Raw genomic sequence first — 16032 nt, forward strand, 5'->3', positions numbered from 1 at the left:
CATTTTCTTATTTTTTGGGGGCGGCAGGTCCAATTGTACTCAGGATTCACTGCTGGCTTTGCTGGGGGTGGAGAAGCATTATGAGTATAGGGGATGGAATTGTGGTCAGCTGCGTGAAAGACAAATGCACTACCAGCTGTATTGTTTCTCCTTCCCTAAATAATATTTTTAAATTATACTTAAAGCTTTTAGGGCTGGAGCGATAGAACAGTGGTAGGGTGTTTGTGTTGTGTGCAGCCAGCATGGCCTAGCCAGTTTCGATTCCTCTGCCCCTCTCGGAGAGCCCGGCAAGTTACTGAGAGTATCTCACCCCCACAGCAAAGCCTGGCAAGTGTGTTTGTTATATGCCAATCAGAGTAACAAGTCTCACAATGTTACTGGGTACGCTCCAGCAAATCAATGGACAATGGAAGGACAGTACTACAGTGCCACTTAAAGCTTTTAAAAAAAATTGAAACAGGTATGGGAGTCTTGTTTGGTCCTTAACCAAGATGGTTTCTAAACCCAGCACCACATAGGGTCTCCTGACTTCCTCCAGAAGTAATCTCTCAATCTAGAGTCAGAGCAAGGTCTGGACACCCCTGTTACAATCAAGAAAGGGCTTTTACAAATAAAAACCTAAGTGTGATGATTATAGAAGTTAGTCATGCGAAGAAGCTAATATTACCCATATTTTAAGAGCTTATTTTTTCATTCTTTTGTACATAACTGATGGCTGAACTGAACATGAAAATTGTACCACATCCTGGAAGAAGGGGAACAAGAGAACAATATGTAATGGCAATAGCCAATCAGTAGTCATCAGTAAAGTACCAGGTGGTCAGCCACCCAATCGGTGGGCATTGAGAAAGTTCCCCAGGGTCCACCTGATGGTAATGACCAATCAGTGGACATCAGGAAACTGCCTGGTGGCCAGCCACCCAATCAGTGGGCATCGGGAAAGTCTCAGGTGTTCAGCCAAAGGGCAATAACCAACAAGAACGCAGGGGGAAACTACCATGCAGTCGGAGTCCATAGTCACTTGTTACTTAAACCTTGTTCTCTGGTCAAAGAGGGTCATACCCTTGACCTTTGTCTTTGGGGTGTGGCCCTGGCTGGTAAGTTGCAACTCTCTTCTATAAACCTTCAAACTCCGTATGGCTATCTTGTATTCCAATTGTGAATCCTAATACCCACGAGCGTGGCATCAAACAACCAAAAATAAATAAAATAAAAGTACTGTCTTGTAAGAGCATTTTTCACCAACTAAGGGAGCAAAAAACTTCACAGGTTTCACAGGGTGTTTTTTTTTGTTTTGTTTTGTTTTTGTATTTTTTTTTTTTGGTGGAAGACTAAGGAACGGGCATTAGTATTTTTTAAGATGCTTGCTGACCTGACTTCCATGAAAGCTCTGATCGCTTGTTCTTACAGAGAAATTCTAACTCAGGTTTCTAATTTCTTGGTCATCATATAATCAAGATAACCAGTAATATCCCTCTGCAATTTACTAAACAGAGAATCTTTGTGTTTTGAATTTTTTCATATTGCCTCTTTGGTGCCTATAAGCCATCTAACATGCCAAGAAATTCTCTGGGAAATGAATGCAGACTCCCATTTTGCCATGAGAAACTGGCAAACCTTTTGTGGGTCATGGCAGATGCTTCCCTTGTCATGTGTATAATTTGAACCTGCAGATCTCCCATGTGGATGGCTGCAAATCCTGGGAAGGAGAAAATATCAAAATATTGCCATTCTTTTCCCATAAACAGTTATATATTTTAACTTTCTTATTAAGCATTAACACCATTTTGTTGCAATTATATTTTCTCAAGAATTTTTTGATGTATTACAGTTGTTTGATCACAGTTTATCATTTCTATATTTTAATAATGACATATTCAAAAATGGGCTTTAATTACTTATTTTTTACTTTTTTTTTTGGAGGGGGGCACACCCAGCAGTTCTCAGGGCTTGCTTCTGGCTCTGCACTGAGCTATCAATCCTGGCAGGGCTCAGGGGAGCAGATATCATGACAGGACAGAACACAGGTAGGCCACATGAAAAGTCAAGCACCCTACCATCTGTACTATCTCTTCATGCAGCTTTTGTATTACTTTCTGCTCAATAAATAAAATATGCTCTTGTTCTAGTTCTTGGGTGAGTTTTGAATATCTAAGAACTGAAGATTTCTGAATTATTACAGAATAATAAAGTTTATATATATATTCTAGTTATGATTCTTCAGCTTTGTATTTTGGGCATCTTTCTTTCGTGTCTACTTATATCATCTTTATCTAATTTCTATTTGTAAACTTCTCTCTATTTAAAGACATCAAAGTTATTAGAGTCCACCCCACAATGCTATTTCAACTATAATATCTCTGTAAAGACTTTATTGTCTAAGTAAAGTCATATTAAGAAACCATGTCATTTGGAGCTCTTTACTTATTTTTTAAATGAAATTGGTGAGGTAGGATGATCCATTTTTTATGATGACTGAATTTACTGTGCTATAAATATAAACATTAAATTTTGTGACTCTAATATCATATGAAGAATTGTTAGAGTTATTATGTGGAATTATTATTAGTGTCAATATGATCTTTCATAGACCCAGAGTGATAGATTACTGCTAGGCGATGTTTCAATATTTTACGTTGAATTGACCCTTCTATTATTTGCGATAGAACCTAATACTAATGTGATTTTCACATCTATATAATCTATATTACTATCAATAAACTTTAATTGCAGAAGCCTAATATCATTTTAGTTTAAATTATGAGAATAACTTTTCTAAATTATTATTTTATTTGGCTATTTTCTGATCAAGATAATTTTATATATTTAGAATAGCAAAAAACTTAGACCTAATGAATATAGTCCATGTTTATTAATATGGATAATGTTAATTAAAAAGAGTTCATCACTAGGAAAATCTCATAGATATAAGTGGTATGAAAGCATTATTATTGTTGCTTTAATTTACCTAAAATGTTTGGCACTCAAAGCCAATGATTAGAACAAAACAGCTGGTTTTATTTTGTTTTATGGGAATTTTGCATGAGGGAATTAAAAGAAATAAACTACTAGGGTATAGATATGCCAGAAATTTAGACCTTTGCAATACTTCTTTTTAATAGGGCTCAGATTCCCTGAACAGAAGGTAATTCTTACTCCTCGTATAAGGAAGAATATAGAAATTAGACAATGCTTTTACTATTTTCTGTGTGGTAAGATCTTTTGAATGTGGCTTTTTGAAGGATCTGTAAGATAAGGCTATAGAAAAAAAATAAAAGTAATTAATAGTTTGAGAATATGGGCAGTCTTACGTAAATCAAACTATTTTAAAAGGCATTCTCTTACCAATTATTCAACTACACATAATATTGAACACAATTTTCACTCTTCCCTGACTTAAAATTATCTACTTGAGGATTAATGTAAATAACTTAGTTGGTGTTATTTTCTGAAAATCTACCTACATATGCTATCTTCAGCTTCATGTCAGGAATGATATGGCACTTTAGGGAGTCACTTGATCTATGGAAAATGAGCATGAATCTATTGCTGTAGCTTCTCTATCTTGTTAGTCTGTTGGGAGTTAAAGAATGAATACCAGGTGCAGCCCTTCCTAAGATTTTGAGCACTGTTCCCTTTTGTTTGGAACTAAATGATAAACTAAACGTTTTTGAATAGAAACTGACAGAAATAACAATCCCCCCCTCCCGGAAAAAAAAAGTAAATTATCTTAGGAGAAATTTAAACGTCATATGTAAATCTATAAAATGTGCTGGGAAAGAGAATATTACACATGATCTTGATTGCTTTTTCTTCGACAGTTATTCCCACACTTAAATACCTTTCCCTCAAGATTATTTTAAGAGAGTCTAGTATTTCTGACATAACACATGTCAGGGCAAGGTCACATATAACGGGATGCTTGAAGAAGTACCAATAGACTAGGGAATATAGATTTTAATATCAACAGGTTCAAGTTGCTGACAGATTGGACATACTTGCTAAGACATCTGATCCCACAGGAAAAGTGTATTTCAGGACTTGATAACTGATCTGACTGTAACGGAGTACTGGGAAAAGGAAAAGAAAAATACAATGTTGAGGTTGAATGAACTTGTGGTTTTCTGATTAAAATTTTTGATATTGATAGATTTTAATGATTGAAAAGTATATTATAATTAAGAATAAAAATTAAAGCTGCATTTTATTCACAGAAACTCGTTTTTGAAGTGGCTGTCATAAAAAAAAGAGCATACACAAATGCATTAGCTACTAATTTGCTCCATTAAAGAACAACAATTCTATACAGATTATTTTGTGGGGAGAGTGGGGTTCACACCTGCATGCTCAAGGCTTACTCCTGGCTTTGTGCTCAGAGTTGTGCTCAGGGTACCATATGGAATGATAAAGATCAAACCCAGGTCTACCACATTCCCCTATCCATTGTATTATTATTTCGGCACCAAAGACCCTTGAATTTTTTTTTCATGATTATTTTTACTCACACTGACACTATCACAGATTCAAGGGACTATAGTTCCAAATATAGTAGCACTGTCCTTCCATTGTTCATCGATTTGCTTGAGCGGGCACCAGTAACGTCTCCATTGTGAGACTTGTTACTGTTTTTGACATATTGAATACACCACAGGGGGCTTGTCAGGCTCTGCTGTGCAGGTGAGATACACTCGGTAGTTTGCTGGGCTCTGCAAGAGGGACAGAGGATCGAACCCAGGTCAGCCTCATGCAAGGCAAACCTCCCTAACCACTCTGCTATCACTCAATTATTTATAAATACAGTAAACTTAAATCAGACAATATCATTTCTATTTGTATATTTTCCAGTATATGCCTGAGGATTTTAATGTAGAAAGAAATGCTCCATCCACATAGTAAAATTATGAGCTGTCTGCCACTAGGAATTAGTGCTAATACAAAGTTTCAAGTAAGGATATCGATTAACTAAGAAGAAGAAGGAAACTTCTTTTAAATCACACAAGATATTTAGGAGTGTTCTTTGAGACTTTTTGTTAGAAGCTTAAATAGATTCTTTTTGTTCTCTAGATATTGTAAAAATCAAAATAATAACAGCAAATCAATATATAGTCACAAATTCAAATAGCAAATATTAAGCATGCATATTCAAGTGTTATATATATTTCCTTAGTATCTCTATTTGTGTATACACAAATACATTTATTACATGCACATATTATGCATTATATTTTATATATAATTATATGAATATATGCTATAATTTATTTAGAGTGAATAAAAGTTTATCTAAATAGAAATATTAAGACTCATGAATATTATAGATGAGAATTCATTTTACAGATACTACTTGTAACATAATGCGCTGTATCCATGGATAAAAGATAAGAAAACAACCATTGCATGTGACAAAGCAAGTAAAAATTACATAAATACAGTTGCTTTAATGACCTCTAGGATCAAAACTTGCCTACTTGACTATATTATTGTAATGTTTATAGTCACAAAATTGACATATACCTTAATAACTGATTTTAAATTCATTAATTCTGATATATTATATACCTGAGACTAGCATTTTTATGAAACATATCAAAATTTATTAAAAGAAAATTTTATCTTACGTTCCACAATCAAAAATTGACTTACATATTTTAATTGTTTTTATCCCTCCAGCTTTGAACATAAACATCACGATAATGATCATCCTGTTGTTCATTGATTTCCTCGAGCAGGCACCAGTAACGTCTCCTTCTTCCTAGCCCTGAGATTTTAAAAGAGCCATTTAAATGCTCTTTCAGGATTAGGAGAATGAGACCCGTCATTGTTACTGGTATTTGGCATATTGAGTACAACATGGGAAGTTTGCCAGACTCTGCCATGCAGGCAGGATACATTTTGTGAACTGCCAGGTTATCCAAAGGAAAGATAAGATGTTGCGTGGCCGCAAATGCGACCACGCGCTTCCGGGACTGGGTTTTATATCTCTGCGTCTTGGTCGTTGGTGGGACCAACCTGGCACTGGAAGCAGCTGGTGGGTGTGACGCCTACCTACTGGAAGATGCGGGGGGTCGGGGGTGTCTGGGTGGAGAAGGCCCAGTCCCAATCCGAGTAGGCTTGGAGACCTCAGCCCCGGGACCCATATGACTGGGTTCCTCTGCCAGTTCTTTCATGCATGAGGCCCGTCTGGACGTGTGGAGAGTGGTCCCTGCATGGCTGTGACTGGCTCCGGAGGTCCTCAGCTGCTGGGGCTCTGCTCAGGGCGGGGGAGGGGGAGATAAACTCAACCCCCCCCTCCAAGGGGCCCCGGTGAGGACAGCCAGGCGCAAGGGCAAGAGACTCTGCATAAACATAATAAAAGGAAATTATTTGATGTATGAAAGTGTTATTCTAAGGAAAAATCACATCAACAATATCCTAATGTCTCTCATATAACACAAACCATGTTGGAGAAAAATAAAGATTCTTTAAACCATTTTTAAAAATTTAAAAACTTTGCAAAACTTATTTTGAAAATCAACAAATTAGGACCATAATAATCATGCATTTCTGTGACTATCAGCTATGGCAATTATATCTCATGTTATTTTAAATAAGCATCAAGTGAAATGCAGAGAATTATTTTTATTGCAAAATAATGATGTCCAAAAAACGCAGGTATTTAATTTCCAAACTATATGTTAGATTTGGAACATGATCTTGAAAATATATTCAAAGAATTTAATTTAAAGTGTTGCAAAAATGATTTCAAAAACATTACAAATTAAGTATATTTTACTTTTATCTTTCTTTGTATCTTACTCCTCCATATTTTTCTTGATTTTTTGCTAATTTCTTTATTTTTCTGTCTATTCATAGAATGCAAATTAATTGAATAATCTTTTAATTTCACTTAAAATTTTAAATAAAACACTGATTTTAAATGTTCTAGCAGTCACATTTTTAAATACTTTAACATAATTAGTGAAATTACACATGTTAATTTTAGTTAGGGTAGTTTCTAATGTTTGTTTAAATAGCAATTTAAGGAATACAAAATAAAATTATGAATTTAATGTTTAAATTTCATATTAGTACTCCCTATAGTATTAACAATCTGACTCATTACTTTATTTTTTAAATTATATGATTCTACGAGTCACGATTCAAAGTCCAGTGATTATATGTTGAGATACATCACTGTATCACTGTCCCGTTGTTTATCGATTTGCTGGAGTGGTTGCCAGTAATGTCTCCATTCATTCCAGCCCTGAGATTTTAGTAGCCTCTCCTTACTCAAAGGTGCCTTATTGGCTCTTTCAGGGTCAGAGGAATAAGACCCGTTATTATTACTGTTTTTGACATATTAAATATGCCATGGGGAGCTTGCCAGGCTCTGCTGTGCGGGCAGGATTCTCTCGGTAGCTTGCCGGGCTCTCCAAGAGGGAAGGAGAATATATAGAAGAGAATACAAGCAAGTATGTTAAAACCAAAAACATGTGAGCTGTTTTAGGTACATCAGTGAGCCAGAGTATAAGATATCTTGGAGATCTCAGCCCCAGATCTCGCATATCAAGCTGCTCGGATCAGGACTGAGCCTTCTCCACCCAGATGCCCCATTTTCCAGTAGCTTGGTAGTCATACCCACAAACTGTCTCCTGTGCCATGTAATCCCATCAACAGCCAATATCCAGAGACTATAAAACAAAGCTCTCAGAAGAGAGATCAATGCAGAGTCTCTTGCCCACACGTCAAGCTGTCTTCACCAGAGCTCCTCGGAGGGGGGTGGGTTGAGTTTCCTTCCCCAACCCAAGCAGAACTCCGGCAGCCAAAAAACTTCAGAACCCATCCACAGCCACGCTCAAGGCCACTCTCCACACACTCAGACAAGTCTCTTGCATGAAGAAACTGGCAAAGGAAACCAGGTATGCGGGTTGAAATACATATGATTAAATATTTTGATAATAAAGAGCAGAAACAAAAATTGCATGTGTGTCAAATTAATATTAAATTATTCCTATTTTAATAAGCCAGTAATGAACGGAAAATTTTTCAGTATTATATTTTTTATATCTTTATTTTATTTTATGGCACTAATATATTATCTTGGGCTGGACCTATAGCACAGTGGGTAGGGCGTTTGCCTTGCGTGCGGCTGACCAGACTGACCAGAGTTCAATTTCTCCACCCCTCTTGGACAGCCTGGCAAACCACCCACAGTAACTCGTCCGCACAACGAAGCCTGGCAAGCTCCCTGCGACGTATTTGATATGACAAACACAGTAGCAACAAGTCTCACAATGTTACTGGGCCTGCTCAAGCAAATCGATGAACAACAGGAGGACAGTGACAGTGATAATATAGCATCTTAAGTAAAAATATAATTGATATTAAATTATTCATTGTAGTATTCACTTTAAGAATGAATAAAGAAGCAATTAAAATCACGTTTTCCCCTTAATCTTATCAATACCACTTATACTGTAATGCATTTGTAGTCGGGGAAAGGTAGTCTTATTTCTAAGGTGTCATTAAAAACTTAGTCAGCAATTTCAAATACATATGTATGCATCCTTTTGAAAACCTTTATTTTCAGTTTTTATTGCTATTGGTGTGCTTATTTAGTTAGACGAATTTATCTTGATTCAAAATTGAATAACAAAGAAATAATTTACTATCAGTACACCTTGCGTATAAGGGGAGTGCTTTATTTTCAAACCTTTGTGCTGAAGGCAGTTATCTGTGTTTTGTGTGTGATTTGTACTTCTTATAAATGTTGTTTTTCTTTAAAGTAGTCTAAATAATTGTGAACATTAATATATGAAAAATAATAGCTGCTGATATAGAAGTAGATAATGTCATTCAAATGATTTGTGAATGTTCAGCACTAACAAGTATCACCTAAGGAAATGAAATATAAATCAAACTTAATGAAAACACTCAGCAACATTCTCCACGAGCTTTAGAAAGATCAAGTAGATAAAATTACTAAACAAACATTTAAGAGGCTTTAAAGGAAAATGTACTTACAGTACTCTTAATGTACTTAGAGTAAGGAATTATTCTATTATCAATTAGCAGCAAATACCAATTTACATGATAACGTTAAACAATTCTCTCAAATCCTGCTGGTGTTATTGTATACTTTATACACTTATAAATTATATTGCAAAATGGGGCAATGAAATGAACAGAAACTTTCTCAAAGAAGAAATCCGAATGGCAAAAAAGCACATGAGAAAATGCTCTACATCATTAATCATCAGGGAGATGCAGATCAAAACCACAATGAGATACCATCTCACACCTCAGAGACTGGCCCACATTCAAAAGAGCAAAAGCAACCGATGCTGGCGTGGATGTGGAGAGAAAGGGACACTCCTTCACTGTTGGTGAGAATGTCCACTGGTTCAGCCCTTCTGGAAAACAGTATGGACGATTCTCAAAAAATTAGAAATTGAGCTCCCATTTGACCCAGCAATACCACTCCTGGGAATATATCCCATAGAGGCAAAAATGTATAGTCGAAGTGACATCTGCATTTGTTTGTACATTGCAGCACTCTTTACAATAGCCAGAAACTGGAAGAAACCTGAATGCCCAAGAACAGATGACTGGTTAAAGAAACTTTGGTACATCTACACAATGGAGTACTATGTAGCTGTTAGAAAAGATGAAGTCATGAAATTTACATACAAGTGGTACAATATGGAAAGTATCATGCTAAGCGAAATGAGTCAGAAAGAGAGGGATAGACATAGAAAGATTGCATTCATCTGGGGGATATAAAGTAACAAAGTATGAGATTAATACCCAAGAATAGCTGAGATCAGCACCAGGACGATTACTCCATAACTTAGAGGCCAGCGGGTATCCTAGAGGAAAGGGCAGTTCAGATAGAGAAGAGAGCACCAAATAAAGAATGTTTGGAGGATCCTCCCAGGAGGGGAGATGCATGTCGAAAGTAGACTATGGGCTGAACATGTTTGCCACTCAATGCCTCTTTTGCAGACCACAACACCCAAAAGGAGAGAGAGAACACAGGGGATTTCCCTGCCACAGAGACAGGGGGGATGGGGATGGGGGTGGGAGGGATATTATCCATGGTGGTGGAAAATGGGCACTGGTGGAGGGATGGGTATCTGATCATTGTATAATTGAAACCCAAGCACAAAACATTGTAAATCTACAACTGTAAAAAAAATAAAATAAAATAAAGGGAAAAAAAATTATATTGCATACACTTTGGTCATTTTGGTCACTTATGAGTTTTGCAATTATGGCTAGCACACTCTATCCTATTTATCTGTTTATAAATGTTCTCAGCAAAATGCATATAATTACAGTGCCAATCTCAATAATTCTTATTAATGTTAACTACATTGTTATTGATAAAATTATTATTTTTATCTATAGATCTATACAGGTTGTCAATTCATTAATAAGTATGGTCTCTAGACAATAGAATTTTAGATACCAAATGTGTTGCAATTTTTAATTTTATTTTTTAAAGATAAGGACAATACAAAAGAGCAATAATATAAGACTGTGAAGCTAAGGTCATTTATATATGTGTTATAGCTTATCAACAAGTACTCAAATTTTAAGTTCAGATCTCAGGCCTTCAAAGCTGGTACTATTTCGATCAGATTAGATTATGGTTCACGTTAGGCAGCTTTACTATTAAAATATAAGAACATACTCATCTCTGTTCTAATGAAAATATTAAGTGGAAAATCTGAAAACATATTTTATTAATATATACAATACATGAGATATTATGGGAAGAAAATAATATGAGTAAGATATAATCTGTTTTGGAAATCATAAAAAACAGACTGGGAAAAAAAGAAAGGCTAGCAAACAATTATAGGTATGTACAGTAAAAATTATATGAAGATTATTACTATACTTGGGGTTCTCTTTAATAGAAATATATCTAATTCAGGGCAGCAAAGATAATAAACAGGTTAAGGTACTTTGCACATGAACCACCACTCTTAAACCCAAAGCACTCTATATAGTCACCTGAAAAAGTATTAGTAGGATCTCTGAGCATAGAGTCAATTGTAAACTTGAAGCATCATAATCTGTGCCCACACTTTGAAAAAGAAATACTATAAATATATGGGTAAAAATTTAGAAGAGAAGTACATTGCATTATCAGGATGTTTAAACTCAAAAGTATTATATTTTATTTTCAGAGAACTGTGTAGGTTACTTAGTTTCAGCATTTCGTCTTTAGTTATCTGTCTGTACCTTAATCTCAATGTTTAAACCTGTAATATTTATCAGTACAGAGTTTGAGGGAGTAAATTGTATTTTCAGAACTATAGCACTGTATTACTGTAGCACTGTTCTCCCCTTGTTCATCAATTTGCTCAAGTGGGGAACAGTAACGGCTCCATTGTGAAACTTGTTATTGCTTTTGGCATATCGAATATGCCACAGGAAGCTTGCCAGGCTCTGCCAATCAGGCAGGATACTCTCAGTAGCTTGCAGGTCTCTCTGAGAGGGATGGAGGAATCGCACCCAGGTCTACCACATGCAAGGCAAACGCCCTATCTGCTCTGCTAACACTTCAGCCCATGTTCAAGACCAGATATATATAACATATAACTAAAGATTTCTAAAAGAAGATTTCTTAGGCTCATACAAAGTTTTCAACATAAATATAACAAGTTTATTAACAGAAGAGCAATGAAAATAATATTATCAAGAAATAAAAGCATGCACAAAATACAACTATAAGAAAATATAAAGTTAAAAATAAAAAGCAGAATAAAATTATTATAATATATTTTCTCTCTAAATACTTTGTTGATTCAAAAAATTCACTGTGCTGATAATTAATTTGTAATAAATATTTCATTTTTTATCCAAATTGTAGTACCCTTTCTCAGTAAAATAAGTAAGGCCAAGGCTGATTCTAAATATGGAGCAGTTGATATAAAAACAAAACTGGAAAAGTTCCAAGCACAAGCAAAAGGTAAAGGAGACAATTTGAATGAAATTTTCATTATTCTAAGGTGAAAAGAATATTACAAATAAAAGTAAAAAATTGTTAAAAGTAAAGAAAATTCTACATTTATATTGATATCACTTATAACTCTGGGGTTGCTAAACAGTAGACATTTATTAAGAGAAATGGAAACACATGGATACAATTGAAATATACCCTTTCCTCTGTGTAATAATAGAGATCTCAAATAATTTGAAAATCAGTGTTAAATATAACTAGTGGTTCAATTAGATCATTACTGCCATTCAAAACTTTTAATGATGGATAGAGGCAGTGGTCGGTCATCAATGAAAGCCAAGTTTATTACATAAATTTAAGAATCAAGCTGACACCAATGGATCCCCTGATCAATTTGGCAAAACCAAAGCAATATGACCATATGGTACCTAAATTAAACCCTGTCCTCTCGTTGTTCATCGATTTGCTCAAGTGGGCCCAGTAATGTCTCCATTTTGAGACTTGTTGTTACTGTGTTTGGCATATTGCATATGTCACGGGTAGCCTGCCAGGCTTTGCCGTGCAGGCGAGATACTCTCAGTAGCTTGCCTGACTCTCTAAGAGGGGCGGAGAAATGAAACCCGGCTTAGCTGGACTAATTGCGCACAAGGCAATTGACATACCACTGTGCTATCACTCTAGTCCACCTAAATTAATAAAATAATAAATATGAAAAGCATTCTACTGGTGGTGGGAAGAAACCTTGAGACAGGGCATAAGGAAGTGAATACTGATGTAGGGTGTGGCATTGGAAAGTTTCAAACTTTGTATACTTGAAACTATTATCATTTATTGTAATATATGTTTCCGTGTTTCAAAGTTCTAAAAAGGAAAAATTTCAAAATGTGTTTAAATTAGAAAATATGTTTTAAATCATTCTAATGAAGCATCAAACTCAGCCATTCCAAAGGGAGAAATTTTCTACAAAAATTGTATTAAATGAATTAGAAATCTAACAAAACTTGAAAGTGAGAAAATCTAAGAAGTCTTTCTTTGCATGTTCCAAAGCTGATCATAGGTCAATGATTATAGTACAATGAATATATATAGGTCACTGTGTATAGTACAGTAGTTATAGAAAACTCAAAGAATGTCTTTCTTTGGATTCTCCAAAGTTTATCATAAGACTTTGATTATAATACAAGTAACATAAATGGGAAGGAAGTGTCTAGGAAGGGATGACAATGGTACAATCGGCATTATAAACTAGCTACCACTGGGGGGAACCAAAGTTTAATCCCATAGCACTGGAAAAGGAATAAACAAAAGACTTCAAAGGTAATTCATCCAAAGTAGCTAGAGGGTATATTTTTTCCTCTAATTTAGATCATTTCCTGACTATGATTTAGTCCCAGATTTTCATTCAGAATTCAGTTGTCTTTTTGAACATTAAAAGGGAATGCATGAGTCAAGAAACCAGGTATTGCCTAAGGACAATTATAAGTGGACTGGGTTAACAAGTGTTTACTATATAAAATTCAACCTTTGATAAATAATAAAAAAATGGAAGAAAGACAAAGACAGAATGCTTATAATTTGAAATAAATTTCATATATTTATAAAACTATATATGTTATCTTAATTTTTATAGATTTATAAAATGTGTGGATGTAATATAAAGATACAGTATAAATATACAAACTGATTGTACACTGCATCGAAATACAGTGGTTTCATGCAACATCACCGAAATAAAATAATTCATATAAAATAAATGGAATTTAAATCTTGGTTATTCAAAAGAAATTTATTTTATCATTTTTTTTATTAGTGAAACACCATGAGTTACAGTTATAGACTTATAAATTTTTGTGCTTGGGTTTCAGTTATACAATGATCAAGTACCCATCTCTCCACCAGTGCCCATCCTCCCCCACCACGGGTCCCAGCATCCCTCCCACCCCCCATCCGCCCCCCCCCCCGTCCCACCCTGCCGCTGTAACAGGGCATTCCCCCCTATTCTCTCTCTTCTTTTGGGTATTGTGCTCTGCAAGAGAGGCATTGAGTGGCAATCATGTTTGGTCCACAGACCACTTTCAGCATGTCTCTCCCACCCTGGGAGGGTCTTCACAGCACCCTTTATTTGGTGCTTTCTTCTCTATCTGAGCTTCTTTTTCACCTAGCACATGTGGCTGGCCTTCAAATCATGGAGCAAAATTCCTGGTACTAATCTCAGCCATTCCTGTTGCTTTATGTTCCCCAGATGAATGCAATCTTTCTGTGTCTAACCCACTCTTTCTGACTCATTTCGCTTAACATGATACTTTCCATGTAGTACCACTTGTATGTAAATTTCATAACTTCATCTTTTCTAACGGCTACATAGTACTCCATTGTGTAAATGTACCAAAGTTTCAAAAGAAATTTTTAAAATAAACCTTTGATATGACCATTTATAGAGGTTGAGAATGCAACAGAGTTTAAATAATATAAAAGAATCAAATCTAATTTTGCTGAGTATCATATTAGTTATGCAATTATGGTACAGTAGAATTTGTTATGTATGATATATTGGATTTTCTTTTAGATTCATTTATGTAAAGAGTAAATGGATGATGAAGCCAGAGAAATGAAGAATAAAGCAATAGATGATGATGGATTATTTTACTATCTGCTCTTTGTTTAAAATGTTCCACAAAAAAAAAAAAAGATAATGAAAGTAGAAATCCTGGAATCAAAGGAAGGAAAGGTTATTTGTAAATTTTTCTAAAAGTGAGCAAAATGTGTACTTAATGACTATTACAAGGAGCAAAATTCTGTTTTTGGTTTAATGACTATTACGAGGAGCAAAATTCTGATTTTGCTTTGAATTTTATGAATATTTTGTCTTTAAAACCATGTTCATAATTTATACCATGATGTTTCTATTGCTAAGTATAAAATCATTAAAGAAGTCACTGAATAAAAATTAAAATCACTGAAGAAACAATTTTTCTACAGACGTATTTGCTTAGTTTTGTTTTGTTTTTTTCAAATAGTCCTCTTAATTGCTATTTATAAATTTAGTTTTCCCATTTGTTCTTTAGTGCTGCACTGAATTCCTGAGTAGTTCATTAGAGAGTGAACCATTTTGATTCATCCACAGCACTCATTCACTGACATGTACTTCATTACCTGGTTGAAGAAGATTATTCAAATGGCTCAGCATACATTTTGCATATAGAAGACCCAGATTTAATCCCTGTCATCACAGGGTTCCCTGTACACCACCAGGACTGACTCCTGAGCACTAATCCTGGAGAATCTCTGATACAGAGGAAGTGGAAGGAGAGGAAGAGTGCAGCACCAGGTGAGAATTTAGTTGGCTCAAATAAAATCTTATTAATCAAAAAGGTATCAATCAAAATAGATAGTGGGATGACTGGGTAGGAAATAACAGTAGACAAATGGAAAATTCCCTCTAATCTCTCTCTCTTTGCACACTCACCTATGCCCAAGTGGTCTACAGATCAGGCAGGATTTGCATTCCTGACTGGTGGCAGAATACAGGCAGGGCTCATAGGCCAGATCAGACAGCAGAATACATGCCAGACTTACTGGCCCAGACTTTAGGCAGGGCTGGAATGTCCAGTGTCATATACTGAGCATGGGGGTCTCACCTATGCAAACTGGCCAGAAAATAGGAAAGATGGGGCAACAGGAGCTGCTGGGTGTACAGTTTGAGAGATGCTCAGCCACAGAAGTGAGCACAGGACTCTTATCCAAAGTCATATGGCCATGAGAAAAGCTTGGACTGCTTGGCTACAGTCAAAGAGAGGCCCAGTGACAAGATTTCAGACTAGAAAAGAATACACTGGGGACTGAAGTTGTAGTAGAATCATTAGGGTGTGTGCCTTGCACAGGACCCACCTGCAATTAATCTTCACATCTCATATTGTCTTCCAAGTACATCGAGGAATAATTTTTGAATGCAAAGCCAAGAATAACTATTGAGCACTGCAAGGTGCGATCCAGAAGCCAAAATTAAAAGAAGGAACGAAGGAACGAAGGAAGGAAGGAAGGAAGGAAGGAAGGAAGGAAGGAAGGAAGGAAAAGAGAGG

Source organism: Sorex fumeus, unplaced genomic scaffold, assembly GCF_029834395.1.
Source record: "Sorex fumeus unplaced genomic scaffold, SorFum_2.1 ptg000014l, whole genome shotgun sequence".
Lineage (NCBI taxonomy): Eukaryota > Metazoa > Chordata > Mammalia > Eulipotyphla > Soricidae > Sorex > Sorex fumeus.